This window comes from Staurois parvus, unplaced genomic scaffold, assembly GCF_062004578.1.
Source record: "Staurois parvus isolate SC_StPar_1 unplaced genomic scaffold, SC_StPar_1.0 ptg002044l, whole genome shotgun sequence".
Taxonomy (NCBI): Eukaryota; Metazoa; Chordata; class Amphibia; order Anura; family Ranidae; genus Staurois; species Staurois parvus.
In genome coordinates, this window is record NW_028319840.1 from 160,751 (window position 1) to 168,162 (window position 7,412).

Here is a 7,412-nt window from a genome sequence, read left to right on the forward strand (position 1 = left end):
TTTGAAGATGCTGTGCCCTTCAAGGAAGCTGGGACCCAAGTACATTGGGCCGTTTCCTGTAAAACGAGTCATCAACAGGGTGGCCTACGAGCTCGAGCTTCCGCAGACACTCAGGATACATCCTGTGTTCCATGTGTCCCTCCTGAAGCCATCTAGACCGGATCCCTTCCCGGACCGTGAATGTAGACCTCCCGAGGCAGTCACCATAGGTGACCAGGAGGAATATGAAGTGGAGACTGTCCTCAGTTGCCGAAGGAGGGGAGGCCAGACGCAGTTCCTGATAAAATGGAAGGGGTATGGTCCTGAGGAGAACTCATGGGAACCCGCCCGGAACGTTCACGCGCCCAGGCTCATCCGGGAGTTTTTTCGTGCTCACCCGCGGTGGAGAGATCAGTGGGGCTCCCGGAGGGTGCCCATTGGGGGGGGGCAATGTCAGGGATCACGGCCCATGGAGCCGCGATCGCGGCTCCGTCCCTCGCGCATGCGCGGTGGCGGCAGATCGCGCCGGGACACAGGCACCAGGGCCCGGCGAGCCGCGGCTGACAGGACGCCGCGCATGCGCAGTAGGAGCCGCGGGCGCGCCTCAGGCGTCCAATGACAGCCGGGGGCGCGTCCTAGCCGGCCAATGACAGTGCAGGGCGCACTATTTAAAGATGCCCTGCACTGTCACAAGTTGCCGCAAGGTCTTCCTGTGATCCTGAAGTTCCTGTACCTGCCTGAGACCCTGATTGACCCTGACTACGCTGCCTGCCCCTGTGATTGACCCGGATTGACCCTGACTATTCTGCCTGCCCCTGCGTTTTGACCTGGATTGACCCTGACTATTCTGCCTGCTCCTGCGTTTGACCCGGATTGCCCTGACCATTCTACGGATTGATACCCCCTGCTGACCCTGCGTGTGACCCGACTACTCTTGGCCTACCGATCCTGTACCCCGCTTGCCTCACGGGCTCACGATCAGTTGTTACCCTGCTAGGGCCGTTAGCCACTTCACATCTGGCTCTCCCGGTACCTGTCCCCAAAGGTCTCCTCGGCCGCTGGGGGGCCTGCTCGGAGGTCGTGACCTGGCCCGGGACTGTTTTAAGTCCATCCCCACCATCAGGGGCCCTGGTGAAAGCACAGCCCGGGCTTAGACCCCACGCTCTGAGTAGGTCCGCCAGTTGGCAGCCTGAGGCACCACCGGCGGATCATAACAGGCTCTTTCCGCTGAGTCCCGGGGGCACGCACATGCGGTTAGAGTTGGAGGACGTCATATGACGTCCTCACAGAACGAGAGAACCGCTTTGCACCCGTCATTTCCTTATATGGCGGGTGGGAGGTGGCTAAACAAGTGGCCAGTACACTCAAAAGGAGTTGTTTCCACTCACTCTGTGAAAGGGCTATATATGTTCTGGCAATTAGAAGTCCCATATCCATGCCAAGCAAAATGGCCTCTTCAGACTCTATGAAGAGGAAGATGTGGATGAGCATGACTGTATGTATCCTGCTGGTTTAAGCAGCCAGGGATAGAGATGATGACAACTAAATGATGTCACATTCAATAAACACATTGTCAATACACTCTAAAGGAGTGGATTCCAATCACCCTTTGAAAGGGTTATCTGCTTTGGCAATGAGAAGCTGCTTAACCTTCCCAGTCTAAACAGCCCTTTTCAGTGTTTCCAAAGAAGATGATGCAGATGGACATGACTGCATGAATACTGCTTTTTTTTTTTCAAGCAACCAAGGATAAAGATGGCGACACCTAAGAGGTTGTCACATGAGGCTAATACACTCTAAAGGAGTGTTTCCACTCACACTGTGAAGGGCTTATCCATTCTGTCAATGAGCAGTCTCCTAGCCTTCCAAGCAAACAATCCTCTTCAGACACTTCCAAAAGAAGATTTGGATGAGTATGACTGTATGAGCCCTGCTGGTTCATGCAAAGAAATTGACACCTAACAGGTTATAACATTCATTGACCATGTGGTCACTACATTCTAAAGGAGGTGAGGGAGTCGTATATTCTGTCAATCAGTAGTCTCGGAACCTTCTCAGGCACATCAACCCTTCTCAGATTCAACCGAAGAACATGTGGATGAACATGACTGTATGATTCCTGCTTTGTTCACGTAGACAGGAATTAAGATGATGGTGACCAAGTTGTCACAATTAATTAAGCATATGGTCAAGACACTCTAAAAGAATTGCTGAATTCACCTTCTGCAAGGGCCATCTATTCTGGCAATGTCCAGTCGTCATTATAACTGGTTTCAGAGCCTTCTCGAGCCAATCCTCCTCAGTCCCTTCTAAACAAGAAGATGAGGACGACCTTTGTCCAGGTTTTTGATTCTTCCTTTTGCAAGGTTGATGAAATGCCTTTAAGTAGAAGCAAAAGCTGTGGAAGTTTTTCAAGTGCTTCCAGAGGACGGCTTGACAATTCCCTAATGGAGAATGTTCTACAAGATTGGAGCATGGTGCAGCAGCAGGATGTCAAGTGTTTTGAATCATCCCTTTGGTCGGTGTGATCCTTATGGGATTGCCCAGATACATGACCTTACCTTTCGAAGATGCTGTGGCCTTCAAGGACATAATCATTGCATTGTTCTTGATTTTAGAAGGTGAAGCCTAAGTTAAGAGCTGTTAGTTTGGCTTCCTGCCTCAAGATAAAGATCTGTTGAGTTAAAGGAGAATGAAGTTCAAGAGTCGGTTTCCACACTCACTCTAGAGGGAGTGACTTCTGTATTTCTGGCTGGAAGACAAAGAAAAAGCCAGCACATAATCCAAAAAGTCAGTGAAGAGCTTCATGACAGGATGCTTTCTGGTATTTGGGGGATTGTGCCGTCCATACGTGTCTTATGGGCACTTGTTGGCTCCTCTTTGAACATAGGTACAGCTTTGGTGACAAACACATGGTCCGTCATGGCAAGCATGTCAGGCCATATTTGGGAGATCTTTCATCCTTCACATCGGGCCACATACAGTTGTGTTCAAAATACTAGCAGTCAGACATCACTAACCGGATCAATCACTGTTTTTGGTAGAAATGATATTTCTACATGGCAAATAATTTCCTAGCAGGTGTAGTAGAGTAATAGAAATCCAACAGACCCAACAGTCATGACATGCATGCTGCTGATTCTGTGTCATTGAATCACTCATTGAGGGGCGTGTTCAATATAATAGCCGTGTGGAGTTCTATTAGTGAGGTCATTCATTCTGTGAAAAACAGGTGGCAATTATTGCCCTTATTTAAGGAAGGAAGGCAGCAAATGTTGGACATGCTGGTTACAGTGCATTTCTCTCTGAAATTCTGAGGAAAATGGGTCGTTCCAGACATTGTTCAGAAGAACAGCGTACCTTGATTAAAAAGTTGATTGGAGAGGGGAAAACATATAAAGAAGTGCAGAAAATTATCGGCTGCTCAGCCAAAATGATGGCAAATGCTTTAAAATGGCAACCAAAACCTGAAAGACGAGGAAGAAAGCGAAAAACTACCATTGGAATGGATAGAAGAATAGCCAAAATGGCACGGACTCAGCCAACAATCAGCTCCAGGAAGATGAAAGAAGGTGTGACGTTCCCTGTGAGGACTCAGCCAACAATCAGCTCCAGGAAGATGAAAGAAGGTGTGACGTTCCCTGTGAAAACTGTTACAATTAGAAGACGCCGATGTGAAGCCAAGCTATCTGCAAGAAGTCCCCGCAAAGTCCCACTGTTGGGAAAAAGACCTGTGCTGAAGAGGTTACAATTTGCCAAAGAGCACATTGATGGCCTAAAGAGAAATGACGCAACATTTTGTGGACTGATGAAAGTAAGATTGTTCTTTTTGGGTCTAGTGGCCGGAGACAGTTTGTCAGACGACCCCCAAACACTGAATTCAAGCCACAGTACACTGTGAAGACCGTGAAGCATGGTGGTGCAAGCATCATGATATGGGGATGTTTCTCATACTACGGTGTTGGGCCTATTTATCGCATACCAGGGATCATGGATCAGTTTGAATACATCAGAATACTTGAAGAGGTCATGCTGCCTTATGCTGAAGAGGAAATGCCCTTGAAATGGGTGTTCCAACAAGACAACGACCCCAAACACACCAGTAAATGTACAACATCTTGGTTCCAGACCAACGAGATGGACGTTATGGAGTGGCCAGCCCAATCCCCGGATCTTCATCCAATAGAAAACTTGTGGGGTGACATCAAAAATGCAGTTTCTGAGGCAAAACCAAGAAATAAGAGAAGAACTGTGGAATGTCGTCCAATCATCCTGGGCTGGAATACCTGATCACAGGGGCCAGAAGTTGGGGGACTCCATGCAACACAGATGTACAGCAGTTCTCAGAAACAGTGCGACTACAACCAAATATTCATGAAGTCATTCAAAGGAAAGCAAAATCTTCAAACATTTCTCAGTTTATATAGTGAATGTTTGAGTTTGTAAAGAAGAATACAAACACGGCCATTTTTTTGAACCGTCTAATATTCACTTTTCTTCCATTTTTTTAGAGGAACAACACAAATTTGATGTATTTTTCTTCATGTTGTGATTTGGAATAGAATGTGTCGTGTTCCCAATGCATTTGTGTGGATGGAAATAAAAGGATTAGAAGGATTTTCAGCTTTATTCACTTTTTCCAACACACTGCTATTATTTTGAACACAGCTGTAAATCACCTCGCTCTAGCAGGTCAGGTAGGCTCAGCTGAACTAACTCCCCTTTCAAGTCAAATTTCTGGACTGGTAGCAGTCAGAGGGCCTAGGTCAGAACTACCGCAAGTCTTTTGAGAAGTAACAGGATTGGCAATTTCTTCCAGAGGTAGACCTGTTCATATACCCAGTCAACACCAAATTGGCAAAGTTCTATTCCAGGGTCCAGCATCCACAAGCAATTCACGTGGAGGTGCTGATCGTAGAGTGGATCTCCAGGACAGCTTATGCCTTTCAACCTCTCCCTTTGATTCTCCACTTCCTGTTGAGGCTGTTGCAGGGGAAGGTGACAGTTCTGGTGGTGATCCTAGATTGGTCGAAGGGGCCTTGGTACACTCTGCCCCTCCTAATGAGTGTCAAGGATCCACTCCCTCTGCCGGTAAGATCGGATCTTCTCCAAAGTCCCATTTGCCCAACAACTGATAGGCTCAAGCTCATGGCTTGGATCTTGGCAGGCATTGGATAATAGTTCTCGGGTGCTCTGTAAAGGTTGTGACTACTCCTATGAAAGCATGGTGGTGATCCTAGATTGGTTGAAGGGGCCTTGGTACCCTCTGCCCTACCTAATGAGTGTCAAGGATCCACTCCCTCTGCCGGTAAGATCGGATCTTCTCCAAAGTCCCATTTGTCCAACACCTGACAGGCTCAAGCTCATGGCTTGGATCTTGACAGGCATTGGATAATAGTTCTGGGGTGCTCTGTAAAGGTTGTGAATACTCCTATGAAAGCAAAGAAGAAACAGTACTAAGGCCGGCCATACATGGGTCGATTTCTGAACGATTCGAAAATCGCACCTAAGAATAATCGGACAATTTTTGCTCTGTTAGTGGGGCAATGGCACCAGTCGATTTTCTTGGTTCCTCCCCATTTTGTTTATCAGGCATGCTGGAAAATTCATGAAAAACGACCGATTTTCAAAATCATTGGTGGCGCCATCGGATTACAGAACGAACGATGTTTTCCATTTGAAAAATAGTTCGCAATTCGCCCCATGTATGGCCTGCTTAACAGTGCCTAGAGTAGAATATGACATAAATGCACAGGATTGCTGCTGATCAAGGTTTTACACTGGGCTCTTCATAAGTCTGTCAAGTTTCTGTAGGCGGGGCTTGATTTAGGTTTATGCGTAAGTACGCTATGGGCCCACATTTCTTGTATCTCTGCCTTCACCGGCATACACTGGGCATCCAACACTCAATTATACTCATCTCCAAGCTGCAACTTGGTTGAAACCAGGGGCGGACTGACAACTCATGGGGCCCCTGGGCAATAGGGGATCATGGGGCCCCTGTGTCCTTGCCCAAACTCAAAAAAGCCCATGAAAAAGGTACCCGGGGCATCTCATGGGGCCCCCAACTGACCCCGGGCCCTCGGGCAGTGCCCGAGTTTCCAAATGGTCAGTCCGCCCCTGGTTGAAACTTACCTAAGGGATTGTTGTTTGTGAAGTGGGATCTCACATTGGTGTTGGGACTTGTTTGCATCAGATACCTTCAATCAATGTGGCCCCATGTGGTACCTCTCACTGCTTCCCTGGTGGCAATTACATGAACCGGAAGAGTGTCCTACTGGCAGCCCTGGGGTTTAAAGAACCTTTTCTTACGTTCATCTCGGACAGGGTGGTACTGATGCTCAAGATCGTGCCTAAGTGGCCTTCAGAGTCCACCTCATACAAAAGTTGACCTTCCTATGTCCATCTTGGGGAGTACTCAAGAAGGTAGCCCCATCAGATGTAGGCCAAGCTTTGAAATTTAACTTTACGGCTCCATCTTAGTTAGGAAGTTGGAGGACTCGTTGTCATTCCAGGTGGAGCGTGTAATGATTTTATGGCTTCCAACAAGATTATTGCCTCTTGGTTGGTGAAGCTCCTCTCCTTGGCCTACAAGTTGAAAGGGTTGGCTGTGGACGTCACTGTCCACTTGAAGGGTCCTGATCTTCTGACCGACAGTAGGTTGAGTGTTCCCAGACACTATCTTCAAGACAGCTACGTGGGGGTCAATTTATACGTTCTTGGATCATTACTGTATAGAAGCGGTCTTAACGACAGTTGAGTTTGGCAGAGGCACCCTAGCTTCTGTTTTTAGCCAGAATTGAGGAGTGTGTAGAATTATCCCTCCCGAGTGGCTAGTTATTTCCCAACTGTGCCGACATGGAGCTGTCAGGAAAACGGAAAATTGAAAATTGAATGAGATACTTACCCTCATTTTCTTTGCTCACGGGCTCCATGTCAGCACAATTCCCACCCAGCTTGGTGGGACTAGTTACAAAAAGCTGAGGCTTCAGGTGGGCTCAAATTTATGAGTTAGATCCTGGAAACTTGGTGGGTCCCATACCCAACTATGGTGACATGGAGATGTCAGGAAAACGGAAAATTGAATGAGATACTTACCCTCATTTTACTTTCCTGACGGGCTTCATGTCAGCACAATTCCCACCCAGCTTGGTGGGACTAGTTACAGAAAGCTGAGGCTGCAGGTGGGCTCAAATTTATGAGTTAGATCCTGGATGCATTTGGGGTCCCATACCCAGCTATGCTGACATGGAGATCCTTGTGAAAGGAAAATTACGGTAAGTATCTTCAAATTTTCCGTTTTGTACCCACCTTTCTTCATGTGTTCAATACTTTTTCCCCTGTGTCATCCCATTTTATTGCACATAATTTAAAGGATAAGTTGGCCTTTTGGACAAAAATATTAAATGCACTTTTTTTGCAGGTTAAAAAAA